This window comes from Phalangium opilio, unplaced genomic scaffold (assembly GCF_054372755.1).
Source record: "Phalangium opilio isolate 3A_F unplaced genomic scaffold, DU_Popi_V2 ptg000055l_1, whole genome shotgun sequence".
NCBI lineage: Eukaryota > Metazoa > Arthropoda > Arachnida > Opiliones > Phalangiidae > Phalangium > Phalangium opilio.
The window spans coordinates 3,492,486-3,501,150 of NW_028324174.1; the positions used below are offsets into that span (position 1 = coordinate 3,492,486).

At 35.8% G+C, this 8,665-nt stretch overlaps 1 long non-coding RNA gene across 1 annotated transcript; it reads left to right on the forward strand.

Annotated features, from left to right (window-relative positions):
• The first annotated feature begins 3,803 nt into the window (after nucleotides 1-3,803).
• On the forward strand, nucleotides 3,804-4,559 carry LOC149668654 (uncharacterized). The gene is made up of 3 exons (XR_016367907.1): nucleotides 3,804-3,922; nucleotides 4,258-4,379; nucleotides 4,437-4,559. It is a non-coding gene; the product is annotated as an uncharacterized LOC149668654 (long non-coding RNA).
• Nucleotides 4,560-8,665: the final 4,106 nt, after the last annotated feature.

Here is an 8,665-nt window from a genome sequence, read left to right on the forward strand (position 1 = left end):
GATAATCAGAAGGATCTAGTCAAAGCAGTCGCAAATGAAAAAAAAGTCTTTCAAAGTCAAAGAAACGAAACATTTTTGATAACGTTAATCTGGAGGATCTGGTGAAAATAGTCAAAACAGCCCCCAAAAGAAAAAAATGTCTTTGGGACTAGTGAAAGTTCCAAAAGCAGACGCACAAACGCTATTTAAAAAATTTCTGGAACTTTAAGAGCGGATGTGTCTTTCCAACGTATATTTTATCTTAAATTTCCGATCGCAAATGCGGCATTTAAAATCGTCATGCTGCTTGCCAAAAATTGATGCGCTAAATATTTGTTTTATGGAATGTATTTTTCCTAATATCGCTTTTATCGATAAAATTATTCACTAGAATATTAAGGGGAATGTTGTCAGCCAAACCTTTATAAATGTGTATCATAGCCAAGTTGTTTAACCTCAGTTGGCCCACAGTGTTTCGTAAATATGTTTTTGGCCTTTTTAAAGCGCTAAAAGATCTTTCTGCAGTGGCAGAGCTTACCGGTAACGTTAGCAAAACTCTTAAAAGCTTAGTCTGAAAGCATGGTCTTAAGCGATTCGCGCTCAAGTAAAAACGAAATGACATCAGCTACATGACAAAGCGTCTTTTTTTCAGACGTCGCAGCATCTAGAAGCATGTCTCTGTGTAACAACAGGCGGTTTTTGTCAAAGTCCGATCCATAGAAATTTGTTATAGTATCTACGGGAACTGTTTTCATCATTCTATTCGATGTTTAACTTAAAATTCTCAGCTTTCGCTATCTTTTCGTTTAAATTGTCGATTTGTTCTTGGGTTGACGGGACAGATGAATTTTCTTGCGACTTCCTGGATTTCTTCACCGTTCCATTACCTTTCTTGCCAACCTTTGACATATTTTTCGTCACACCAAATTCCGAATCATTTTCGTGATCACTTTCAAGTTTCAACGTAATTACCATTTATGTAAGCGTATTCGGCGAGGTCATAAGCCGGTGTTTGAAACAGAACGATGTCGTCTAAATCATCTTCAGCATCGTCAAGTGATTTTGGTATACTGACAACCTTCTCACTCGGAATTGTAACAGCTTTTTCTGATGTCAAATGTTTTGCCTTCTTTTCGAAAAGTTCATAATTGGATTTGTATTCTAGAGCCTAAAGTATTGAGTACTCGTTCATTTAAGGCCGCTTATGGGACCAAGGCTTAGCGTTGAGAAAGGGGCGGGCTGATGGGCAAGGTCAATGTCCCTCTACACCAAGGCTTAAGGAGTGATGGCAAATCGCGAGTGTCACTCGCATTGCGAAAGATTTTTCGTCTCTCTTAAAGAAGTCTCTCGCGCCGAAAGAGTGAGACAAGAATGAGTGACTTGTTAGCACTTGTGGCTTGAGAGTTTCATGCACGTGAATTACAATATCTCACTCTCGCGAAATAATGTTTTACTAAAAGAGTGATAAGGTTTCTTTCACCAATGCCTCTTTCATTTGTCGGGAGTGACTTTCATAAGTCGAGACGAAATCACTCTTAAGGCCTTTCAAATATAAAAAATTCGAGAACTTCAATATGTTTATTGAAAATTACCTCGTCAACTGCACAAAAGAGGATTTGACATATTTTTCCTCTAAAATTTCCAAGTGTTTTTCCATTGTTCTCTTTAATGGCTCCTTCAGGAAAAATTTTAAAGTGTACACAATTTTTTGGGCTCCGTCTCCGTGCACCACTAAATTGAAACGTTTTTGTGCCAACTAGTTGGAAATCGCCCTACTGTTTCCTCGTTTCCAAGCACTCACGCAGTCTTGCAAATGCGTGAGGTAGATGTAAAAATCAGGGTCTAAAACCAAATGAGTCGTTTTTGGAAAGAATATCTAGAGTTGAGTAACATACCTTCACTTTGAACTGTTGTCCCTGTTCTTGCGAACGTTAAAAAACGTTGTAGGGCACTCCATATGTTTTTGATCCCGTCCGCGGCCATCTACAAAACAAAATATATAAATAAACATGCAAAACAAACAACCGCAATAAAATAACATACTCCTTGTTCTCGATGTAATTGGACAAAGGTCCTTATTCCTTCTTTGTTTTTTAAATATTTTACATCCAATGAATCGGAATTTGCCTTGGTAGCCAAAAGAAAAGAATAGCTTAGCCATATGGCGTACCATATTTCGGCGGGATCCTTAAAAATTATATTAGTTTTTTATATTACTTTTGAAATTATTATAAGTTACTTACTTTCACTTTCGTTTTGCTCTTCATTACGCATATACAAATCAAATCTACGTAAAACAGGATTTGTGTCTGGAAATGCCCTGTACAAACCGGCATGGTGCAAAGAGGCATTAACTCCCCTTTCCCACTGCACCGTTTTGAGGGAGGAGACTGATTGGTCTGAAGCCAAGTCTGGTTCTGTTGGTACGGTTCAATAGGCATGGTTTGCAAGGATGGATCAATAGGCATGGTTTGCAAGGATGGATCAATAGGCATGGTTTGCAAGGATGGATCAATAGGCATGGTTTGCAAGGATGGATCAATAGGCATGGTTTGCAAGGATGGATCAATAGGCATGGTTTGCAAGGATGGATCAATAGGCATGGTTTGCAAGGATGGATCAATAGGCATGGTTTGCAAGGATGGTTCAGCAGGTAAGGAATGCATGGATGCTTTATTCGTTTCGGATTGAACAGAAAGCGCAATTGGTTCTGTAAATACATTGTCTACAAAAACGTAAATAAATAATTGTTTTTTATTAATAGCACAGTAAATCAAATACTTACTATTATTGCTTCCAGCTCGTACTTCCCCATCAAAATCATCATCTGATGAACTCTCAGTTAGCTCGCCGAGAAGGCTTGTTCTCGTTTTCTTCCTTGAAACTGGCGTAAAATCTTCTCGGTCTGAATCGTCGGAAAATTACATGATTTTAACTCGTTTACGTTGAGTTTCTAAAGTGAATGAATGTAAACCAATACACTTATAATAACGTACACTATTAAAATTTCATCAAGTTTCTCTTATGCTTTACACCTTCAGTATTGTTACTTTCGATTTTACAAACAATTTCTAGGAACAGTTTCTGTACATCTTAAAATAGAGTGAAGATTAAAAAATGGTTAACGGTATTCTGAGAGAACGGTAGCTCTCTTAGATAAGACTTCATACTGCCCTTAATATATAAGGGTGGTTTTTTGATTGGATGTAACTTTTTTTGTATTAAGTTTAATGTTTTGAAAAAATTCCACAGAACTACAATTCGGGCCCTAAATATGTGGTTAAAATTTCAAAAAGATCCATCCATTAGTTTTTCTCATAAAAAATAAAGTTGCTAAGGGTGGGTTTCATTTCCATTAAATTCATCACACCTTTTGTTGAAAAACCGGAATTTTTCCCATAGAAATAACATGGGAAATTTTCTGAAAAAAACGATCCGTTGGCTCCGATGTTAGAAAAACTATACGTTTGTTAGTTTTGGGAGCGGTCTTAAATGAAAGGTACAACATTTCTCATTCCGCTAAGCGATTTTCATGGCAAATAATTAAGTTTAAGTATTAATTTTGAAAACATTTAGAACATAACTCGATTTGTGATTTTATATCATGGATACACTAATTTACTAGAAAATATCAGCACGATTAAAATTGGCCTTTTTTAACGCTTAGTTGCCTCATAATAATTTGAAAGTTTCTTCATAATGCTTTATGGATGAAATGGCCTATAGAGAGCGCAATAAGACGGCTTTAACGGTGACGTCAAAGAGAATACTATCTTTGTTGACGTTAAAACGGCAAGTCGGCAACGCCATTAAAATACTGAGTCTAAATCGTCGCCTTAAATAGCGTTTATGAACTTTATGAAGCTTTTGGAAAGTAATTTGGTCTAATTTTAGTATTTTTAGTTGCTAAAACTTAATATTATTTAAATATAAAACGCTTAAGGTAAGAATTATCATTAAATTTGTAAATTATTGTAAATTAATCTATTTCATTTCACTAAGCCTTGGTCAAAACAATATCTGTAGCACGGTGCTTTTTAACTTCTAAGTCGTAATTATGCTATGATTTTATGCTTTGTTTATCTCGTCAACATAGGTAACAGTAGCGCTAGTTAATTTAGGATACCGTTATCTAATTTGCTCAAATCAGGGTAGAAAACAATGTAGTCGTGTTCCTTAGTACACATGGGCTTTTATCCATTACCGCTATTTCCCTATCTGCATTGTATTAAATAAAAAAATGGCATTTCTACCCAAATAATTGAAATATTTAATTAGGTAATGCTTTTTGAAAGACCACGCTTACTACAGAACAACCAACGTAACATCTTTGTTTACATTGTAAACTATTAAACACAAGAAATAGCACTGCCGTTAACGGTGATTTTCCAATGAAATAAGTAATGACTGCACACCTTATTATGTTAACTAATAGTCCTCATTTATTATAATTTTAGCTCAAAGTGCTTTAATTGACACGCTTTTAACAAGTTTTATTATTAATTGTGATTATATGAATGTTACGCTTGATGGATGAAGTTCAGTTTGGTACGCGAGCCAACCAACAAACAATGGTTTCTAACCTAATAGACTATTGTGAGTAAATCAAAAATAGTTAATAATTTCCTAGAATGCTGCTTGTATTTTATTTTATTTCAACAAAATACTTCCATCAGTTTGGCGGAGAAAATTCTGCGTTAGCGTTAACGTAGTTTTCTGAACAAGGAATAATGGAATGTTGAAATCAGTATTTAATGCCCAACATTTGTTATTAGGTAAAAATTTGGTTATAAATAAAATATTTGCGTGTCCAGTCACTGTCCATAACTCAGTTTAAAAAAAAACAATGTTCCTAATGTTGTAAAATTATTCATTTGCAGAAAAAGTTTATTTTGCCAAGGTTAGCGGAGCATCTAGTGCCGTCGGGTTAAATTAACCCTAATAGATATTTTGCTTTGAGATGTGTGGAAATTTGTTATGTGGACAAAATTGTTAACGCAAATTTATAAATAAATTGACAATTTTAATAGATATTATTAATATTAGACAACAGTAGCTAAATGACTCCATTCATTCATTCATGACATGATTCATTAATGTCAGTATACATGTTTGTTCATTATTGTCAGTATTCATGTTTGTTCATTATTTTCAGTATATATGATTCATTTATGTCAGTGTAAATAATTCGTTTATGTCAGTGTTAATAATTTATTTATTTATTGAATGTGTTGTTCACAAAGTCAACAATATGACGTATGTGTCAACATCGGAATTAAATACATTAGGCAAGTTGCGGAAAGACAATAATGGAGTAGAGTAATACGAGAACAAAAATGTATAATGTAATATTAAAAAATAATAATAACAATAAAAACAATGTCAGTTAATTAGGAATTCCCTGCACATTAATGCATTTTTTTATAATAATCATTTAGGTTGAAGGGTGAAAGAAGTATAATGCTTACAATTTAATAGAAAAAATGTCTAATAATTTACGACGAAAATGGGATTTATTAGTTAGAATGACGACATGATTCATTGGGCAAGGAATTCCAACTGTCAATGACAGGTTGACAGCACATGCAAAGTGTGTTTGTCCGAAAACTGCACAGACCTCTAGGCCTTAAGCAAGTAGTCCACAAAGCCTTGTGAAACCGTACCGTTAACGTAACGTCACGTATCCAAATACGTACAGAACGCCATCTGATAGCGTTTCTTAAACGACGCTTTCGGACTAAGGTAATGGGCGCCCTCTTTCGGATGATTTACGAACTTAAAACGGTAACGATACGGTTACGCAAGGCTAAGTGGACTACTTGCTTAAGTCTCAAAAACGTGTTAATTTACCTACAGCCTACTACACTTATTTGAAACTAAATGGCATAGAGGTCCGTGCACTCGAGCAAAAAACTCCCGGATATTTTAAATCCTGAAGTTCTGAAGTTTTTCGTCTCTTGACAGCACGTACAAATCTAAGTCTGTATGCAATCTAGCTTCGCGAGTGCTGACAATCGATGCTGTAACAGAGTATATACAGATTAAGCTCTCGTTCGAGATAGGGAGTTGCCGATCCTATAGCGTGAAAAGCAACCGCGAAATACCAGCCAGCGTGGGAAATACGGCGGTGGCACAAGGCAAATGACCAGTTTAAAAATTGCGTGGATCAGTTTAAAAATTAAATCGGAGGGGGGTCAGTGGTCCACAGGACCATTAAGAAAATTCAAGCGTTTCCAGCGTCCAGACATTAGCTAATATATTGTAATTATCCACTACTTCAATTTAGCAGACGACACGCCCTGGTCAGTGGTCATAGCCCAGTTTATTTATTCCAGGCCAGAGGGGTCGCAGTTTTAAAAAAAAATCCTTATTTCCGACCCTGATACCAGCAATCCTCTTTTCAACGTTACGACGTCATAAAGGGGACTTAAATTCCTTTTTAGATTGGTTGTTTGATAATAGGACCACAATACACATCCGTGAAAGGACCGTGATAGGACAATTTAGGGAGCTCTCGACCAGTCTGGGAAATAAGGGTATATTTTAAACTAGTCCTTGGGACCAGTGACCCCCTAGTGTCCTAAATAATAAACTGGTCTCCGGAGTGGTCCCAGTCTTTGTTTTCCTACAGATTTGCAATTAATAAACTGGTCTCGAGGACCAGTAACCCCCAGTTTTTGAATTAAAAAACTAGTCCAAGCAATTAATAAATTGGTTTTGGACCAGAGAAAGTGTGCTATTTCCCAGACTACTCTCGGCGACTGTCTGTATAGTAGTTTTTCACTCGTACTGGGAAGCAGCGCATATGTGAGAACACTTTTGTAAACATAATTATGATTTTTCGTGTTTATTATTCATTGTTCTCTTAACTCTTGGTTTCGTTGTAGAATAAGGATGATAGCGATTTTCCCAATTTGTTACCTTACGCTTACCCCAGTAGCACAAGCCTTCCGCATAATAGTCGGTTAAAGGTCGAATAGTCGGTTTACGGTCCAGTCGGCTGTACCGTGCTTATTCCGACACTTTTCCGACTCATGGAGCCGACTACTTCTTTTAGTTGGCAATGCCGACATCTATCTGACAATTGGAACTGAGATGGTTTAAAGTAGGCTTGCCTACCGTCTAGAAAATTCCAACTTATTTTTTGCCAATTGATTACCGACTCTTTCGCGCTAGTCGGTATTGTGACGTTTAAGAAGAGTAAAATTAAAAGCAAAGTTATGCTTAGGCCGTTTAGTAACCGACATTTATCCGACAGTTGGAACTGAGATTGTTTAAAGTAGGCTTGCCTACCGTCTAGAAAATTCCAACACATTTTTTGCCAATTCATTACCAACTCCCTCGCGCTAGTCGGTATTGTGACGTTTAAGAAGAGTAAAATTAAAAGCAAAGTTATTCTTAGGCCGTTTAGTAACCGACATTTATCCGACAGTTGGAACTGTGGTGGTTTGAAGTAGGCTTGCCTACCGTCCTAAACATGTAACCCATTTTTGCCAATTGATTACCAACTCCTTCCCGCTAGTCGGTATTGTCACGTTTAAAAAGAGTAAAATGAAAACCAAATTGTTGGTAGGCCTTCTTTTTCCGTGGGACGGTTTTTTTTGAGTTTTACTATTCCGCATATGCCACCAAAATATTTTTGTTATATTTTTAACTTATACTATAGTTCGACCCACAATCAGAAGTTGATAATACTATATTTTTGGCAACACTAGAAACTTAACCTAACAAAAAACTGCAAAGCAAGAAAACACATCTGATTTTCTAGTTTGAATTTTCCCTCCTGTAATTTCTCGGGTCAGATGACACGCCTCTGTTCTATTGGCGTAACTTAGGTAACGCCATGCACGTCATCATCGAAGAGGGCGCTGCTAGTGCGAAAGCTTGAGCAAGTCAGCCTTTCCAGTATCTCTGACGCTGCTGAGTCGTTAGAATGTTTAAACGAGATTTTTGTGGTCGAAAATGATTAGTTCTTGGCTTGCTAACTAACTTTCAATTTCATCGCTAAGGTTCTTTGTCACACTATATAAACTAGAAACGTCTTCGTTTGTCACGTAAGGTTTGAATTTTGTTATTGAATTATTAATTAATCTACCTCTTAGAGCCAGTTTTATGCATAAGCCTTTGCTTTTTACCTAGCTTCTCATCTCCTGGGAACCACACCCCTATAAAGTGAAACCAAAACTTAAACCTTTATGTATACCTTCAGTTTCTTTGTTTGAAGTGTTTTGGGGCGCTTGGAGTTCAAAAACCTTATATATTAAGTATTTTAGAGATTTTTGGTTGTGAAAATAATGCTGAATTCCAAAATAGATCCCAATTTGTTTTAGTTACAGAATTTTTATGCGGTTTCAAACATTTTAAGAGAAAAATGTGTGAAATAATACCCTTTAGAATTGTATGTTTTTCTTTTTCCTTAAAAAAATCTGGAAGCGTATAATAATATTTTTCATTAAGATTTTTGTATTTAAGAGATAGTAACTGGCCACATCGAAGATATTAACAATGAATATTAATAAATACTTCAATTGATGTAAATTTTATACTCGCCCTGAAAAATTTTACTTTTTGTTGAAACCAATTAGCTAGGCAGCTAATTTCCATTAGACTAGTCGTGTAATATCGAATACATTGTTTAATATTTGAAATTGTTATAATTGATGCTCAACCTGTATGTTACTTGAAA